Below are 21231 nucleotides of genomic sequence, written 5' to 3' on the forward strand. Positions count from 1 at the left end.
AAAGTGTGCGGATCACGTTTGAATCAGACTCCATTGGTTTTGACTCCCAACAAATAAGGTAGGTCTCGGTTCTGCTCCGCGGTCTCGAAAGAGACTCGTGGGTGGACATGGATGAGGATGAAGATGAGGCTCATAACCTCATAGATAAGGACGGATCTGGTACAGGTTACGAGTCGGCTAGCGATGGCTCCATGGCTCATCGCAGAAAATGGAGTCATCATCGGACGAAGAGGAAAACTGCAGAAAAAGAAAATTAAGAAGGACAAATCGACTCAGAACATTACGCAGACAACCGAACACACCGACGACAAGAACTTGAACACGACGAAACACGACAAGAAAAAGGACAAGAACGCAACCCATACGGACAAAGCTAAGAATAAGGGCATGAAAAAGAAAAATGAGGCCAATGGTTTTCTGGAAGATGGATGGATTCAGAATAAAATCTACAAGACATTTATCATGGAACCAACTGACGAAAAACACAAACTACACATAATGGAAATAGCTAAATTTCTCCAAAACATCAAAATCACTCAATACAAACAGCTCAAACCCGCCGGAAACCATCGCTTCAAAATAACTTTCGACAATCCCAGACACGCTGAAAACTTGATCAATTCCAAAATACTGACAGAAACATACAAATACAAAATCTACGTCCCTAAAATGTTCCAGGAAACCATTGGCGTCATTAGGGACATACCACTATCGTTCACGGATGATGAACTTCTGGAAAACCTTGAATGTGAGCGAATCAAAATAACGAAAGTAGAGCGAATCCAAAAATGGTTGACAAAAAGCTAGTACCCACATACTCAGTTAAAATTTACGCGGAAGGAGAAAAACTACCACAAGAAGTGGTGGTTTATACAATACCAAGAAAAGTTGACGTGTATTTGTTTCCGCTGAAATTCTGCTGGAAGTGTTTGCGTTATGGGCATATCTCGAAGGCGTGTAAATCAGATCAAACCCGATGCTACAACTGCTCACTAAATGGACATGAGGGAAAAGACTGCACATCACTCAATACCTTGTGCTTCCATTGCAGAGGATCGCACAAAGCATTTGACACAAATTGCAGGGAACGAGACCGACAAGACAATATTCGAAAAGCGATCGCATATAATAAACTGTCCTTTGACGAAGCCGAAAAACTCTACCCCAAACAATCACAAACACAACAACGACTCCAATCACTAGTAGACTTCCCTACAATCACTCCACCAACCACACAAAATGAAATACACACAATCAAAGAAACACCGAAGCCCATAACTAACTATTCCACCCAAACAGTTACCAAGACAATGCCAGGGACACACGGACTGAAAGAAAACGAAGACTCCAACTACATTACCAAGACAGAGCTAACCCAAATAGTAAACAAACTCAAAATTGAAATAGTTAAACAACTAAATTTAAACAAACTCATCAACAAAATCAAAGAAATTCAGGAAAAAATATCAGAGAACATTACAGACTCAAACGACCTCAATAAGGGAACCGACAAGCAGTTCCTTCGCAACATTAGTGAGCAGTTGAATGAACTGATCAATCCCGAAATACTACAACCTGCAAAACCACCCTTTAAACAGTAATGGATTTAGTTCGTAATTTAACGATACTACAGAACAATATCAATAGCATCAGACCTGTATCTAACCGTTCACTACTCACCAAATTATTACAAAAACATAATGTCGACATTGCAATATTATCAGAAATTTGGTTGAAACCCGATGAAAATTTCAAATTTACCGGTTATAAATTCATCAAAAAAACAAGAGATAACGGCTACGGCGGCGTAGCCTTCTTGATAAAAAACGAAATAGCTTTCCAAGAAATCCCCTTACCAGATATCCAGCCTGTAGAAGCAATAGCAATAAAAACCACGAACACTATTAATCCAATACTGTTTATTTCGATTTACATACCTCCGAGTCCCATAAATAACAGTCAGATTAGGAACCCTCTTTCAACTCTTTTAAACTTTATTGACCAAGTAAATCTCAGAACAGTTTTAGCGGGTGATTTTAATGCTCACCATCCGGTATGGAATGTGTCGGACAAAACATGCCCAAGAGGGGAACTTCTTTTAGGCTCAATAGAAAATAGGAACATGGTAATTTTAAATGATGGTACTTCAACAATGATAACTCACCCAAACAAACTACCTTCCGCAATAGACCTAACACTAGTTTCAAATTGTCTTGCCCCATTGGCTGAATGGTCAGTATTAGACGAGGAAATTTGTGGAGATCACAAAATAATAATTCTTAAAATAATAAATCAGGCACAAAAGTTTATCTACAATACCAGTCTTATAAACAAGAAAAAGTCAATCCAAAACATTAACGCAATAGACCCAAATAGCATAACATCACCAGAACAACTAAGTAACATATTTAAAAGCGAAATCGATAAAACAAAATATAAACCAAATAAAAAATTTAACCCAAAAACATGGTGGAACAGTAACATTCAACAACTCTTTGATAAAAAACAAAATAAATTTCACAATTATCTTAGAAATCTTACAATGCAAAATTTCACTGAATTCAAAAAAGCTAGAGCAATCTTAAAAACAGAAATAAGAAAAGCCAAAAGAAAAAGTTTTCAAGATCTCACAGATACACTAACACCAGATCTAAACATAAAACAATTATGGTCGACAGTAAAGCTAATCAGTGGTGGCTTTCCATCGAAAAACAACCTTAGATTAATGAATGATAGGGAGTTAGCCGATAAATTCATGGACCTCAATTTTCCCAGCATAACATCCGATATACAGTACAAAGTAAACAAAACCCCCTCGCCTTTAACAATAACCCCAAATGAACTAATCAATACAATAAGATCAAAAAAGGATAGCTCGGCACCAGGTCATGATAACATCTCTTACTATATTTTAAAGCATGTAGATGTTGAACTTATAAAAGTCATAACAACAATGTGTAACAAAGTTCTAAATAGTCTTAAAATTCCTGAAAGCTGGTTGATCATAAAAGTTATACCTATTCTAAAACCGGGTAAAAATGAACACTCTCCAAACTCTTACCGACCTATCTGCCTTATACCAATATTCCTTAAAACAATTAATATTAAAATTAAACAAGAAATAGTCAAATTTATACACAATGGAAGAACATTATCCCCATACTCGTTTGGTTTTAGAAGCAAAACATCCTCTATAAATTGTGTTAATTATGTAGTACATAGCATAGAAAAAGCAAAATCTCAAAAAAAGTGTATAATGGTCACATTTTTAGATCTTTCAAAAGCATTTGACAATGTCGACATTACCATCCTTTTGAAAATAATAATTGAAAAGAACTTCCCTCCACACATCACTGATTGGCTTTTCTTTTATCTAAGTAAACGTACAGTACAGTTGACATTAAACGACGGCTCCACAGTAACAAAAATATCTAATAAAGGTCTTCCACAAGGATGCCCTATATCACCCGTATTATTCAACATTTATACATCCACATTACATGACATAACAGAAGATGGTACACTCATTCAATTTGCCGATGACTTTTCCATAATAGCAATAGGGACAGATCCAACAGAAGCTAGCAATAATATGAACAGTACACTAGATATAATATGCACAGAATTAAATAAACTAGGCTTAAAAGTGAACCCAGAAAAATCCGCTACCATTATATTTATGAATAAGCCCCCAGACAATATTAACATCGTAATAAACAACATCCCAGTAGAGATAAAGTTTATTCACAAACACTTAGGAATTTGGATAGACCATAAGTTAAACTTTAAAGCACACATTACACACACAGTTAATAAAGCTAAGAAGAAGATAAATGTTTTAAAGATGTTGAGCAGAAAAAAGGGAGGGTGTCACCCTAAAGTCCTACAAAGAATAAGCAATTCAATAGTCCGATCGCAGTTAGATTATGGTTTAACAATATATTCCAAAGCATGTAAAACAGACCTAACCAGAATAGAAAAAGTACAAAATCTTGCAATCAGAACTTCCAACAGATACCTTCAATCAACCCCCAACCATATTCTCTATGCAGAAATAGGCGAACTACCCATACAATACAGAGCCCAATATTTAGCATACAAGGAAATATTAAAAACATTAAATTTCGAAATTAGCCCGATAACAAACCACATAAAATCATTAATAAACTCAGACGAACTCCCTAAGCAGCATAGTTACCTTGAAAAAATAGCATCGATTAACAACTACCACATTCTACAATGCAAAATACAAAATTATCCAATTATAACTAGAGACCATAGTTTAGTAGAAATAATACCGCACATAAAAAATATAAATAGAAAAAAATACTCCACTTGCTTTACAGAAATCAATAGTTCAAAAGCTCATTAGAGAAGAAATACATACTTTACACAGACGGCTCTAAAACCGAAGTCGGCGTAGGATATGGCATATATGACCAGGAAAACAGAATCTCTTTGAACTATAAATTGAATTCAGAATTCTCTATTATGAATGCTGAGCTAGTTGGTATAATCGAGGCCCTAGAATACGCGATCAGTGTTAATCAATTTAGAATAGCTATCCTTACGGATTCACAATCTAGTTGCATGGCACTCATAAACAACACCATAGAAAATTATCTAGTACAACAGTTCAACACAATAGTTAGTTGCAACAATTTACAGAAAATTATTATTCAATGGATACCAGGCCACATTGATATTGTCGGCAATGACAGAGCAGATGAAGCTGCTAAGCTAGGAATTATTAAATCCAATGCAGAATATTATCCCCTAACTACAGGTGACTCACTTGTTAGTTTTAAAAAAGAGTTGGTTAGAGAGTGGAACGAAGAGTATGTAACAAAATCACAGGAAAAAGGCAAAGAACACTTCCAAATTATGAACACGGTAGAAATGAAGCCATGGCATTACAAGATGGAAATGACTACGACACAGACTATTACCATAGGACGAATAAGAACACTACACACAGCTACTAAAGACAGACTCTATCGATGGAACCTTATCCAATCGGAAAACTGTGATGACTGCGACGTTCAAGAAAATTTGACCCACATCCTCTATGACTGTCCAAAGTATAATTTGGCTAGACAAAAGTATCCTGTACTGGATCGTAAAACCGACCTCATCCGTGTCCTAAAAACAAAAAACAAATGAATACATTCAAATAGCCGAATTTGTGAAGGAGATCGGAACCAATGTTTGAAGGATTCCCGCGTATCAACAATAAATAGAATAAATAATAAGTATCAACTCTTTGATTTGCACTGGATTCACAAGACTGCAATTTTGGAATTGATCGGAACTGCATCTGACAGAGGTCAATCAAAATATTTACTCGCTACCGTACCGTCAATTGACAAGACAACCATCACTTGATACACCTGGCATATATGGACCAACAGGTCTGTGCCACAAAAAGGGAAAGAAAAAAAAAAAAAAAAAAAATTTGAATATATCGACATATGCACGGAAGCTTTGGAATACCCATTAAATGAGGCAAATTCACTCATTTTTATAAAATGTGCTGAGATGTCATAAAATGAGTATTTTTTCATCAATCAAAAGAGTATTTTCTCCCCATCAACAAGTATCTCTTCCGAAAGGTTAGATTGGGTAAATTGTATGCATTACATATATTTGTCCGCCGCGGTCGCCATTTCTGATATTTTCAGTTTCTACGTAGAAAACTCATTATTCTGTTTGAAACTCGCCCGGCAAAACGAGAAAAACGCATTATGGTTGATCTACTCTCTTGAAGCGTGAGGTAAGTTGAAATAATTTTAGTTTGTCTTAGACTGTTTGCGCAAAGGAAACAAATAGCCGTCCTCATACACAGGAATTTTAAATAAAATTCTGTTTTCTAGTGAAAAACTTGCCTGTGAATCATGGAAATATTGGCCCATAGGATAGTCACTGGCCATAAACTCCAGTCAGGAACGAAACGACGAGTGGGAGAAAAAGCATCGCGATGTGTATCCTATTCCCCGATCCGACAGTGTCAATGAAAGGCGGTCACTTCAAGGCAGAAACAAGAAGCACTGTGAAAACAACATTCAATTCCGGATCATATCAGAAGGGTCAAGTCTCATCATTGGACTTTCGGAGGATGATCACAACAGGGGCTCAAAGTATGGGACATCATCCAGTCGAAGGTTGTAAAAGGACAAGTATCAGAAGAAACAGATACGACACGATGTGGGACCGCAGCCAACGAACCAGCTAGGTTTGATGAAAGGAGCAAGGAGGAGGTTGAGCACTTGAATATATGAAAGAAAGAGTTATTTATTTGTTGCCACACAAAGTAAATTTTTAAATAAAAGATAACATATCCATGCGTTTTAAATTATTAAACAAGGTATTTCATGTTGATTCCATTTTATTTCATTCTAACCTCAATTCTGTTGTTTTGATGAAATGAGGATTTTTTACCCATTTCTTAAAGAATAAACAAGAGTATTAAAAGCCCATTTTTGAAGTTTGGGGCACGTACTCATTAATGGGTAAACGTGATTTACCCATTAAATGAGTTATGCCGCTTTTGTTAGAAATGGGTACGAAAATACCCATTAATGGGTACTTGCGTGCTACCGTGTGGAGAGTGCATCATGAACAAAATATGACCAGAACACATAGAGATAGAAATACATCGAAATAGAGAGGTTGTCGAGATAAAGAAAGCAAAAATGAATGTGGATTGTAATGACCGAGAGAACCATCGACACAGATATTGAGATATGAATATGAGAGATATTGAGATACGAAACAAAATCTAAATTCGGCTGATGTACATAAAAATAAATTACGAGACTACGAAACTTGGTGTGTATCAGTGGATAAAATCATATCATAACATTTATGTTGTACTTTAAAGCTTATGGCTGGTTTCATTTTCGATTCACTTCAAACGACCTTTTTAAAAATCGTGTTTGAATCCATGGTTTCCCATTTATTAGATACTGACTGATAGAAATGTAATTCAATTGAAGTGCATCTTTCTATAAACATACATACTCGTATTAGTAGCGGTTTATGCTTATCAAACGTGCGGCTTGCGCAAAACGTGTAGGTATCCAAATCAAATGCATACAAAACCAAACGAAAGAGGGTAGGGGAGACTGGGTAGACTTGATCCCCTTTTCTGATTTCCGATGTATTACAACCAAAAATAAATAAACATACACGATTTCAACACAGACTCTCTAAGAAATATAGTATTTAACTTTACTGATGTATGACAGTCCTTAAATTATTGTTGTTATTGATACACAATCGATTTTTTGGAGAGCTGTCAAAAATCGACTGAAAATATTCGGGGGAAATTGATCCCTCCAAGAACTTGCTTTGATAAAATTAGAAAGGTGCCCTCAAGTTTTTTAAATATTTTCCCTTCAAAATACGCGGAATTATCGAATTATCTGTAAAAAAAATGAAAGACTGGTCATTGTTATGAAAAGTTGTTCATATTTTGCGAGGCTAATAAAAAAATCTTTAGGAAGGTCAAAACATACAAACCGCCCTGCAGAATAAACAAGGTTGTCAATCCAAAGAATAACTCACCACATAAAGGTCATTTGTCTAGAGGATCTGTACTAAAAAAATACGCTAGAACAAAACTACTTTAGTTCTCGATAAAACAGGGGGTGATCAAATCTCCCCGGGGATCAAGTCTACCCACCTTCCCCTAATAAATTAATGAGAGAAAACAGAGCGCATATTTTAATCGTTCGTATAGCTCGCTCTCCCATACAAATACCAATGAATTTGAACACACCAAAACAGTGCGCGAATAGGTTTAAATATCATGGGACCATCTGACGACCGGTCATCGCATTGTTGTAGGTTTAATTCGTCTCCTCTATCTCAATCAAATGGTGGGTGGTGGTGTGGCGCCTACTTAGAAGTCATCCGCACTAGCCATAGCCGTATCGTTCGCCGCAAAGCGCTATCAGTCTCTAACGGGTTCCTACGATCGTTGGACGCAACAGAACGAGCAATGAAGTGCTACCATTCGTTGAGACTTATTTTGGCCTGCCAATTGGGAAGTGTGCACAGCTAAAAATAAATCTGTATTAATTAGTACAACCGGCGGATTAAAATAGGCGCTATTTTAGTGTTTGATAAGTGTGATTACCATTAAAAATAGATCGGCAAATCCAGTTTTATTGTCATGTCCCGCTAGGCAGCGTGTCTGCGTGTGTTTTTATAAGCATTACCAAGCTCATCATAAGGCATATGTAGACAGTCCGAATCAAGCTCTGTGTAACTTGTTTCCATTCAAGCATCACTAATATTAAGCAAGTGCGATTGAGACAAACGTACGGAATGTGTTCGTGTGCAGATTAAACATTCAAAACATATGTCAGAGTGGCTTAGCCAATTTCTTCTGTTGCTTTTAGTATTGTTTTTGCCTATTTCTTACGTGAGTCTATTTACATTTCCCCAAATAGATGGAAGGAATATTTTGAGCAAACTACGTTGTCATAAAGACTTGCCTCGTAGATTCCTCTCTACAAAATTTATTATGATCGAAACGGTTACACCGTTTGATTGCGGCAATGTTTGTTCAGTGGAAGTGATAAGTTGGAATTCGAGAGATAAAACTTTTTTTTCCGGGTGTGAATGGAATACATATTTGCTGATAAAAAAATACAAGGCGGTGTGATTTAAGCCATTTAAGTTCAAGAACAGAGCGAAGTCGTGAAGATTTACAAAAGGATTATTCCACAACAAGATGCAATTGGGAAGTGCCTTATCTCTCGGCGCCTATCTGTAGAAACTATAGTCGTCGCCATGAAAGTGTATTACTGCGTGTAATGCACCAGCCCAGGGTGCATCCATTGACTGTAGAGGAGTCTGGAATGCACGAGAGAGAACTGTAGTTTATAGTTGTTTGTAGTGAAGAGTGTAAATATCATAGCAGCGCTCAAATAAGAACAAATTTAGATTAGACAACAATAAGGGTAAGTAGTTAATCTGTTTATCATAACCATCACATTATATTATTGTCTATGGAATGCTTGTATTATTTATCACTAGCAGACCCGACGAACTTCGTTTCGCTTAAAATTAATTAATTCTCTGATTAGATCTCGAGTTATGAAGTAATTGATTTTCAATTTGTATGACAGCCCCCCTTTCCAAAGCGGGGAGGGGTATCGAACCATCTTAAGAACCTTCCCCGACCCCAAAAACCTCTGCATACAAATTTTCACGCCGATCGGTTCAGTAGTTTCCGAGTCAATAAGGTTCAGACAGACAGAATTGAGTCATTTATCATTTATTCAGTGCATTTGCAATTCTTGTGTGCAAGAAATCAATCCATAGCTGATGGTTATCCTATTTATTCAGATTTCATTCATTATTCAATTTGTGGTAGATATATAGTATATAGGGCCCTATATACTGCCTGTAATCCACTATTTGTCCATTTTTGCTGCGTTTCCTATTCGCATAGAACAGGTATGCGATAACAGGCGATGCCAATTTGATAAAAATATATATTTGAAAACTTCATTTCGTCTATTCAAATTAAAGCCGGTGTGGTCTATGCCACTGTTTTCTTCATTGTCCGACATTCTGCCTCTATTCCGATCGAAGTGTCTTGTGGAGTACAAATTACGTACGATTTCCTGCTACGATGCGTTTCCGAATTTCTCTGCAAGTATCGTTGTCGGATGGAGTGAAACGCTCCGACCGAATAGAGTTCGCCGCCGCACCAAACTAATTATCTACAAGACGCTCATTAAATCAGAAGTCCTCTACTGACACTAGACCTGAACGCTGCACGTGGAGGACCAAGATCGACGCGCACTTGGAGCTTTCGAAAGGATCATCTATGGTAGCGTGCAGATTGCAGACGGTACGTGTATTAGACGAATGGACCACTAGTTGCATCACCTGTTGTGAGAACCACCCATAGTTCTAAACGCGGAAATCGGACGACTGCGGTGGGCTGGACACGTACCCAGAATGCCAAACAATAACCCGGTAAAAAAACTCAAAGGTGCAGCCCAATCGGGTTGTACGCAAAGGTGACGTTGAACTACGTAGCTATGTGGTACAGATTTACGACTTTTCTGTTCGATGAGACCAATTAAAGCAAGCGTTTTTCAAGCCCATGGTGAATCTGTTTTCGTTGTTTATCCTGTTCTCCTGAGATTGAGTGGACATTACGAACCATAGTGATGTATATAAGTTTTAGACCAACATTTAAAAAAGACGATAAAAATAAAATTTTCAAATAAACGAGGATGAATAACACTCTCAACCGATCACATATCCAAATTATGAATTAAAAAAACTCGCTAGAGAGTAAGAATCGTTTGATAATTGTATCTCGATTCGAAGCATTATTGGTAAATGCTACTTTTGAACTTATTTTCCTACATAACACCAATACACAATGCCAAACATCCGATTGAGCTTCATTGTTGACATTAAATTGGAATTAGTTAGGTTTACATTGAAATAATAATTTTGTGTTTATAATTAATCGTTTGCAAGATTTGAAAAGGAGGGCCCTCCTTAGCCATGCGGTAAGACGCGCAGGCTAAAAGCAAGACCATGCTGAGGGTGGCTGGGTTCGATTCCCGGTGCCGGTCTAGGAAATTTTCGGATTGGATTGAAACAATTGTCTCGACTTCCCTGGGCATAAAAGTATCAACGTGTTAGCCTCATGATATACGAATGCAACAATTGGCTTAGAAACCTCGCAGTTAATAACTGTGGAAGTGCTTAATGAATACGAAACTGCGAGGCGGCTCTGTCCCAGTGTGGGGATGTAATGCCAATGAGAAGAAGAAGAAGATTTGAAAAGTTATCGCCGATGACAACTCTCCTACTTTCCACACCTGATCAGTTATCATTGAATGATGATTGCAATAATCTGGCTGATAGTGTGCCGCTGCCTTGACCGCTGCTTGACAGTTTGAAAGTTTATTGATAATAATTATCATTCCTTCACGTGAGTTGCGCCGGACTTTGCATTTACTCCGGCAGACACCTAGGAATCAGTGAAAACGAGCCGAAAAAAAATACCAGAACGCATCCACTGCAGCAGCGAAGAAGATTTCGATACTCTCTACTGGCATCAATAGACATAAGCGAGAAGCTATCGTCAAATGCCCCATGCTTTAGAGAGAAAACGCGCGTGTAAGTTAGCAGAAACATTGCCCAGTTGCATTAATTTGACGTCTATGCTGGCCTGAGGGCCCCAGTTAGAGGGGAACTTGAGAACAAAAGCGCAGAATCCGGAGATGGCGAGATCGATTCTCGATCTGATCTAAGATGTTTCAGGTGGGAAACATTCTAATGCTATGGCAGCAAGGAAAGCTTTCAATTAATAACTAAAGAAATACTAATAGATTACTTTGAAAAGCAGGCCAAGTTCCAGTTGGAATGTAGTGCTATGGAAGAAGAAGCTTGCTATGCACTCATGAGATTGACTGATTCACCGAAACCGATTCCTAAACTGTTAGCAAGTTTCAATACTAAATATTATCATACGTAAATATTGTAATACACTGGAGTCAGTTTTTACGCGGAGGATATGGGCCGCGTAAATTAAAACAACGTAAAAAACCGCGTAAATCCCAAAATATGTCTGAATAATCCGCGTAAATCCCAAAATTTGAGTGAAAAAAAATCGCTCAAAAATACGATTCGTGTTAAAAAACCGCCTAAAAAACGACTTCAGTGTACATCAGATATGAAGCGTTGACTCTTCCTTGATCGAATGGTCCATGAAAATAGAAAATCCATCGAGAAACGGCTGAGATATTAATGATCAAAGTCTATCATATTTTCGTGACGTTTTTCAATTTTTTGCAATTTTAAAGTGTACCCCAATATAGAAAAGACAGACGTAGTTCTACGTCAATAGTTATCGACAACGATCCGACGGACACAAGCAGGCGAAGTGTCTAACTAGAAAGCCGGTTCGTTCAAGTGAAAGACGATCTATGGACCCTCCGTAAACTGCGTGACTGGCGTAGTGGCAAAGTGGCAAAACGCACCACAGTTAGAAGCGAGAGAAACCCCTTCTGTCTAGCAACATCTATTCGTCGTTTCCAACTGACGATTTCGGTAATAAAAACCCAAGAAGCAACAATTCATTCCAGCTGCCTCAGGTCCACAAAAAGTAAAAGGAGGAGTGCCCGCCTGTGTTTGTGAAGGTCGATCCGCCGGATTCGCACTCAAAGATCCGTCATTTAATCGCGAAAAGACCCTCTGTCTAATTGTGAATTTCGTCGGCTGACGGAGAACAAAACTGTCCCAAGAGCAGGGTTTGAATCCAAAAGAGAATGAGGGGTTGTATACAAGACACGACCGCTCGACGTAAACTACGTAAAACCAAATATAGTACACCGAACCAATTATTCCGCTCTATTTAGAAGAGAAGAAACTATCCCACCGACACTACTACCCAGCTTTAGTAGCATCTCCCACTGTGTGAGGAAGTAAGGACCCCACTGTCTAGCAGCTGGGTTAACCCATTCACACACCTCAGTTTAACAATTGATAATACCCTAAAAGTAGGCAATTATCAAGGCTTGGAACGCGCTACATAGGGTATGAATAATGCATGAAAGAACTAAAATTTTCAATACTTTAGCGATGATACTCAAAAGTTTCAATAGTACTGGCAAATTGGTGGAGAGTTTATGAATCGATTGATATATAAATCTTTAAAATCCATTGAAAGATATAGGACCTATTAATGTTACAAATCTTACATGATTTCGTGACGGTCTCCAATTTTGAAATTTTCATTTTACACCCTGTATCCGAGTCTTCCCCTTAGGCGTAGTTTACGTCAAAAGTCTTTTGAGTACACAGCCCATGAGAATTCAGATATTCGAGGACCCTCGACATTCGCTTGGCCACGACAGATATCATGACATAATACCTCACCAGGTGGAAGATCTGTATTAACGTTTGTTTATTTCGTTTGCTTTCTTTTCGTTTGCTGTTGCTTTTCCGATTTGGTCGTGTGATTTATTACGTCGAAACATTAGAACGTTTCTGTTTCTTAAACATTCTTTTAAATAAGTGAAATTACGTCAACCGGATAAAAAGTTTCGCGCGTTACGATCAAGTATAAAGAGTTTGCATTAAATTGATGAAATATTTGATTATGGCTCAGTCAAACGTTCCCAACCAAATTGCAAAGATGGTAGAATGCAAAAACTGTGCGCGCCAAATTTCCTCCGAAGTTGGATTATACGTTGTTTGTGCTGGACCGTGCAATCATTCGTTTCACGCTTCATGTGTTGGTATGAATAAAGATCAGCTGCGTTCCATATCAAACGGTCATAGGGGAGCTCTGTGGATGTGTGATGGATGCCTTAATTGCTATCAAAATTGGAAGAATTCTAAGCAAAATACAACGTTGCCTGACCCTATCACCCTACAAATCGACATATGTACTACAAGACCTACAAACTCAAGTTTCTCGAATCATGGATGCACTGAAATTACGAGCTTCGAATGATCTAGCACCACATTCTGAAACTAATCGATATGCGACACCTATTGCTGCTTCTCAGTTGTTGAAAAAGGAGGACGAGACCATCGTGTGCCCTACAATAAATATTGCGAAAAATGAACACAAGGGTGGATTAACACATCAACATCGAGTCTCGTTGGATGGATCGTTCTCATTGTTGTTAACAAACATAGACAACTCTGTTTCTGAAGATGTAGTGAGGGACATGGTTCATCGATGTATTGGAGCTCCGGTTCGTGATTGCGAGAAAGTGATCAAACTTGTGTCTAAACAGGTAGATTGTAGATCGCTAGATTATATTTCATTCAGAGTAGTACTGAAAGAAAAATGGAAAGTGTTAGCATTGAGTGAATCGACTTGGCCAAATGGTGTAAGATTTCGCGAATTTGTGAATCATTCGATTGATGTGTGGAAACCAAGCTCGTCTAGTTTTACTTAGTTTATCAATTTGCGAAACGTTTCAAATGAATAATGTATATTGTTCTTGAGTGCTGTTTGTTTGCCAGTTTGTTATAAATATTTTCTTTCTGATCTTCTGAGCATATTATTAACATTTATACATTAGACTAGATTTAAGCCATTCAATTAAACCACAAACAGGTTCGTTGGATTAATAAAGTAATAATAATAATAACATGACGAAGACCCAGGTCACCAACGTCCCTATACTCAAAATCTCCCAAACATGTTCTGCCTGAGAATTATATAACCGGTTTTAGTGGCACGACAGTGGAATGGGCTACCGAGGCTGACTACTTTAGTTTGACCCTCGACAGCAAGCTTATTTTTCGGCAACAGATTGACAAAATTGTGAGAAAACGGCAAGACGTGTTTTCCTTTCGACTGTCACAGTTTTTTTCTTCGTGACAATTTGACATAATGTCATTTGAATGACATTTTGCCTCCCACGCCCCAGATTACATAATTACAGCAAAGTCATGTAAGACAAAGTTGTAGGTCCATTTAAGCGCTATAAGTTCGTCATACAACATGAATTGATAGCTACTTTCTGAAAAAAGTTCTGCGAAAATTATACAAACGAATGCAAATGACATTTTACAACACTGGTTGCCACCACTGCCACGAAACGTTATTGCGAAAGTCCCAACGGCTTCGTAAGAATATCCGCCACCATGTCTTCAGTCGCGCAATACAAAAGTTCTAGCTTTTTCTGCGCACACAACTCTTTAACGTAACACTCTTTCGTTTCTATATGGACCGCCGAGTAATACGACCAGAATCAACAAACTGAATACAACTCTGATTATCCTCCAGAATACATGTTGCACTGTTCTGCTTCTCACCCAAATCTTCCAAAATTCTTCGTAGCCAAACTGCCTCCTGACTTGCTTCACCAAGTGCCACGTACTCGGATTCCATGGAGGAAAGAGTCACACGAAGCTGCAAATGGCTCCCCATGCAACCGCACCACCAGCGTAGAGCAAAGGAACACAATACCTGTGGTCGAGCGTCGAGTGTTCGGTTCTCCCGCCCAGTCAGCGTCGGAGTACCCAACAAGCCCTGTATCACTATTATACTCCAGTCGTGCACCCTTAGTACACTTTAGCTATCGAAGTACTTTCTTCGCGGCTGCCCAATCAGCTGCCGTAGGTGAACACACTTTCCTTCCCAATATTGAAGCACTCACATATAGTAATGCGCGGACAAGACTGCGATAAGTGGTATTGTCGGGGAACGGAACGCTGGAATCCTTCACGTTGCAATCTTGTCAACCAAAGCTGTGGCACCACCACAAGGCCACATGGAGATCACCTAACCACGAAAGGGAAAACCAAATCGACCACGTTCTAATCGACAGTAAATTCTTCTCCGATATCACAAACGTTAACACTTAACGCAGTGCGAATATTGAATCCGCCCACTACCTCGTTGCAGTATGCCTGCGCTCAAAACTCTCGACGGTGTACAACACGTGTCGAAGTCGAACGCCGCGGCTTAGCATTGGGTGGCTACAAGACGGTAGACTAATCCAAGGATAGGCGCAGCAGCTAGAAGTGGCACTCCCAACGACAGAGCAGCTAGGCGCAGCGTCTCTTGAAGATGGCTGGAGAGGTATTCGATCCGTCATTGGTAGCACCGTAACCGCTGCACTTGGATGACGGCGAATGTGAGCAGTTAGTGGAAGAGAAGAATGCAGCATGGACGAGATTGCTGCAACACCGCACGAAGGCGAACGAGGCACGATATAAACGGGCGCGGAACAGATAAAACTCGATTTTCCGGAGGAAAAAGCGCCAGCAGGAAGATCGAAACCGTGAAGAGACGGAGCAACTGTACCGCGATAATAACACACGAAAGTTCTATGAGAAGTTGAATCGTTCACGTAAGGGCCACGTGCCACAGCCTGATAAGTGTAAGGACATCAACGTAAACCTTCTTGCGAACGAGCGTGAGGTGATCCAAAGGTGGCGGTAGCACTACGAAGAACACCTGAATGGCGATGTGGCAGACGAAGTTGGCGGTATGGTGATGGACCTGGGAGATCGCACGAAGGACATAACTTTACCGGCTCCGGATCTCCATGAAATCCAGAAGGAGATTGGCCGGCTGAAGAACAACAAAGCCCTTGGGGTTGACCAACTACCAGGAGAGCTTTTAAACACGGTGGTGAGGCACTGGCTAGAACGCTGCACTGGGTCATTACCAAGATTTGGGAAGGGAGGTTTTGCAGCAGGAGTGGATGAAAGGTGTCGTGTGTCCCATCTACAAAAAGGGCGATAAGCTGGATTGTAGCAACTACCGCGCAATCACATTGCTGAGCGCCGCCTACAAGGTACTTTCCCAAATTTTATGCCGCCGACTAACACCAATTGCAAGAAAGTTCGTGGGGCAGTACCAGGCGGGATTTATGGGCGAACGCTCCACCACGGACCAGATGTTCGCCATTCGCCAAGTACTGCAGAAATGCCGCGAATACAACGTGCCCACACATCATCTATTCATCGACTTCAAAGGCGCAGATGATACAATCGATCGGGATCAGCTAAGGCAGCTAATACACGAACACGGATTTCCGGATAAACTGAAACGGTCAGGGCTTGTAAAAAGTGCAGATTTGTGAATATACTCTATGATAATTTGTTGCATGGAAATTCTCAGATTCGTCGAAAGAGAGGAGATACACATATTCGATGTACTGTGTTTGTCGCACAAATACTGCACGAGAGAGTTGTCGTGCTTCATTTTTGCGTATGAAGTATTGTTGCTCGGTGTTGCAACCTACTCACAACATCATTTAGCGACAAAGCTTCTCTCTCGCTTTGCTTGTGTTGCTGGCATTATTTACTGGTTTGTTTTGCTCGGAAGTTCCATTTCTACGGGTCGGGACCGAGAAGGATTGCTTCATGCTACAACATGGCACTGAGGAGATACATGTTTAATTCGTTCAGTACTGTAGTAAGAGAGCGTATAGACACAATCAACATACGTTCACAATTCGCACGCTGGAAGCGTGTAATAATAGAATGGTGGAGCATAGGGAATGCACCTAAATTTTGAACTAAAAACGGGAATTTCAATAATTCAATTATTTTCTATGAGAACATTAATGCTTTCAGAGAAATAATACCAATAATACCTTATGGTAACTTGGAAAAAAAAATAATACCTTATGTGAATAAATCCTTAGAATATTCAGAAAATTGTCTCCCACAAACTTTTTCCAACTCCAGCATTTTCAGTTATAAAACATGCCATCAAAACAGGAAGTACTGTGGCACACATAGTACAGTACTTTTAAGCGAACAAAGATCGTAGGAAAAGTACACGGTGGACAATATTAAGCGTGAAAATGTTTCGAAAACTGCTAAAGTATTTTTGGTCTACTGAGCTCCATTATATACAAACGTGATTGGAAGACCAAAGACACGAAGCAACTCATCAATAGGATAAGAACATTTAAAAAATTTAGAATTCATCTGCATTGTGGCGCTAGCGTCTATGAGACAACCAGTTGAATAAGATATCTCGGAGTCTGTGAAATTTAGACAGTTGTGATATTCTACAAAGTTGTTCGAAAGATCAAACCCATTGTGAACAACATTTCAATAATTTGGAATTCATCCGCATGGTGGCGCTATCGTCTATGAGACAACCAGTTGAATAAGATATCTCGGAGTCTGTAAAATTTAGACAGTTGTGATATTCTACAATTGGGGGCCCTGTACATTGGGCCCCTACATTGGGGCCCTCCTTAGCCGTGCGGTAAGACGCGCGGCTACAAAGCAAAACCATGCTGAGGGTGGCTGGGTTCGATTCCCGGTGCCGGTCTAGACAATTTTCGGATTGGAAATTGTCTCGACTTCCCTGGGCATAAAAGTATCATCGTGTTAGCCTCATGATATACAAATGCAAAAATGGTAACTTGGCTTAGAAACCTCGCAGTTAATAACTGTGGAAGTGCTTAATGAACACTAAGCTGCGAGGCGGCTCTGTCCCAGTGTGGGGATGTAATGCCAATAAGAAGAAGAAGAAGAAGGATATTCTACAAAGTTGTTCGAAAGATTAAACCCGGAGAATATCTCATTATTTCGTAATTCATCCGCATTGTGACACTAGCGTATATGAGACAACCAGTTGAATTAGATATCTCAGAATCTGTGATATTCAGAGAGTTGTGATCAGAGTTGCAAAGTGTCACCGTTCAAGTCATGCAAAGCGTGACAATAACAAAATCCAAGTCATGTGTGATGCTTAATGTGGATCTCACATGCTTGGTGTAACGATCACCATGAAAGTAACATTTTAGCAACTAGCGCTTGGTCACTCACCATGTCTTCACTCTTCTACCTGTGATCACCAGCATGAATGATAGGAAAACTTTCCTGATGTTGTGGTTGTCATATCCATGTCATCTTGACTATCGTGATGATCACTTGACCTATGCGGTGTTTGGTTCGAAATCAACGCTCGACAGCAATGAAATAATCCCTTTAGCGGAAATTAATGGATTGTGATAATATGTAATAAATGTAATAAAAATGCATGAAGCCAAAATAGAACTTTTGGGTAAATGTTCCCAGTGTTCTTATTGTTTATGTTGACTTTATGTGCAATATTCTAAGAGGTGCTGTAAAAAGAAAAGTACATACATACCCGACTAGAAGAGCATAACATAAATTGAACACAATTTTAACATATTGTGATATTTATAACTTATTTCGATACAATTTTGTTTTCAGTAGTCATTATCTTTCAAATATTGTAACAGGATTCTATCATAATATGATTTGAAAAATGCTTAACACCGAATTGCCCAACAGTAGGCAATTAAAATAAATGTAGCAAAGTCTCCCAGCCATAGATATCACAACGCTAATATAATTTGAAGAGGTTGCCTTATTTGTAATGTTGTTAATTTCATGTTCTCGAAAAATATTCTTGTTCAGACAAAAACAAAACAATTATGATTGTTGATCACAATCTGGAGATCTATCACGATTTGTAAAAAATCCAACTGAACAGAAACAATATATTTTGTATCTGATTCTGTTATAAATTTCTAACAAAATATGTTATTTTTATGATAAAATCGTAACAAAATTTGATAGTTTTTTGTTTCCAGTAGTGTAGTTTTTGATAGAAATTTAGATATTTTAACAACATCCTGCACCATGTTTCTAACAAATTCTGTTATAAAAATTTAGTATAACATAATAACATAGGATGATATAATTTTGATATGACCTTCTAGTCGGGTAGTTTTTCCAAATTTGATCCAGACTATCTTTTGAAAAAGGCCAAATTTTTTTTATTGATTTTTTTCAAATGGATACAATCAAAAAACGACGCATCCTACAAAACAAATGTTGTATGGGTGACTATCGCAAAATCAGTCAAAGTTTCTAATAAAGATATCGGAAACAATTCAAATTGAGCCCTACACTGAAAAAAATCAGTTTTAAAGATTAAAACTCGATTTGCGAAAAAATGCTTTTTTTGATTTGTATGAAATTGTGTCTCAAGATAGGAAATTATGTTCCCTACCAACCGTCCATACATCGCAAGCTTGACACTTTTAAGGGAAAAAAGTTTTTCTACCAAAAATTTTTTTTTGTCGGAGATTTGTTTTTTTTAGTGTCAAGGAGTGTCAGTGGAATTAACATATACATACATATACTAAAATATTCCTGTACAGTCAAGCAGAGTACAATATTTAGGTCGTAACTAATCGCAACGGATAAAAATACACTGAAAATAATTTCGACAAGAAAAAGTTTTTGTTGAAAAAAACTTTTTTTCCTTCAAAGTGCCCAGCTTGCGATGTACGGACGGTTGGTAGGGAACATAATCACCTATCGTGAGGCACAATTTCATTCAAATTAAAAAGTGCGTTTTTTTGCAAATCGAGTTTTAATTTTAAAAACTGTTTTTTTTTTCCAGTGTGGGGTTCAAGTAGTCATCCATAAAACATTTTTTTTATAGGATGCGTCGTTTTTTGATTGTATCCATTTGAAAAAATCATTAAAAAAATTTGGCCTTTTTTAAAAGATAGTCTGGATCAAATTTGTAAAAACTTAGTTTAACTAACTAGGCCAAATTCACCATTCACCAGCCATTCACAAATACGGCCCATACAAATTTCAAAACCCTTGCATACAAAATACGTTACGAGAGGGTGGGTGGGGGCTGAAAATGGTCCATTTTAGCGTTATGTAATTTGTGAATGAACCCTTAATTTAACTATTGATTTATCCGATTTATCAATTAAAAACGACGTCAGTCCAATCAAACGACGACAAAATCAATCAATAACGGTGCTCACCTGCACTTTTGACAGCTGACCGACCTGATGCTCTTTATGGCTCTCAGCTTGTGGTTGTGAATCTGGGTGTCACGCTTACCTAAGGTACTCACGTGTCAGCTTCTACATGTCACGATGCGCTTGCAGTGATTGTCAGTAAAGAACATGGTTTAAAAGCGTGGTGGTTTTTGTTTTCATATCTGATCATCTGGTGATGGTCACGACATTTTGCAAGACTGGTTGTGATATTCCACAAAGTTGTAGATCAATTCTTAACTGAACTAATCTTCAACATAATGGTTTTTGGCTTCCAAACAAATTTGTAGTATACAGCTACTTGCCAAATTGTATAGATTCCGAGATATCCTACCTTGCCGAAGGTCTCATGTACACTAGCGCCGTTCGGTGGATCAATTCTGAACTAAACTAGTCTTTAACATGATGGTTTTGACCTTTCGAACAACTTTGTTGAAGACGGCTTCTTTCTAGATTGAATAGCTTCCAAAATATCCAACCTTGCCGAAAGTTTTTTGTACACTAGCGCCATTGAGTGGATGAATTCTGAACTAAACTAATCTTCAACTTAATGGTTTTGCCTTTCCGGACAACTTTTTAGAAGACAACTACTTTCTAAGTTGAACAGGTTCCGAGGTATCCTACCTTGCCGAAGATCTCATGTACACTAGCGCCGTTCGGTGGATCAATTCTGAACTAAACTATTCTTCAACATAATGGTTTTGATCTTTTGAACAACTTTGTAGAAGACGGCTTCTTTCTAAATTGAATAGATTCCGAGATATCCTACCTTGCCGAAAGTCTCTTGTACACTAGCGCCGTTGGTTGGATGAATTCTGAACTAAACTAATCTTCAACATGATGGTTTTTACCATCCAAACAGATTTGTAGAATACAGCTACTTGCTAAATTGTATGGATTCTAAGATATTCTACTT

The 21231-nt window shown here is 38.5% G+C and overlaps 1 protein-coding gene across 1 annotated transcript in view; it reads left to right on the plus strand.

Moving 5' to 3' along the window:
* The first annotated feature begins 7978 nt into the window (after window positions 1–7978).
* The window catches only part of LOC134207820 (protein halfway-like), a 33636-nt gene continuing 20383 nt past the window's right edge, over window positions 7979–21231 (plus strand). Inside the window, exon 1 of the mRNA XM_062683759.1 lies at window positions 7979–8969. The gene's annotated coding sequence lies outside the window, so the exon portion shown is untranslated. The remainder of the gene's footprint in view (window positions 8970–21231) is intronic.

This window comes from Armigeres subalbatus, chromosome 1 (genome assembly GCF_024139115.2).
Source record: "Armigeres subalbatus isolate Guangzhou_Male chromosome 1, GZ_Asu_2, whole genome shotgun sequence".
Lineage (NCBI taxonomy): Eukaryota > Metazoa > Arthropoda > Insecta > Diptera > Culicidae > Armigeres > Armigeres subalbatus.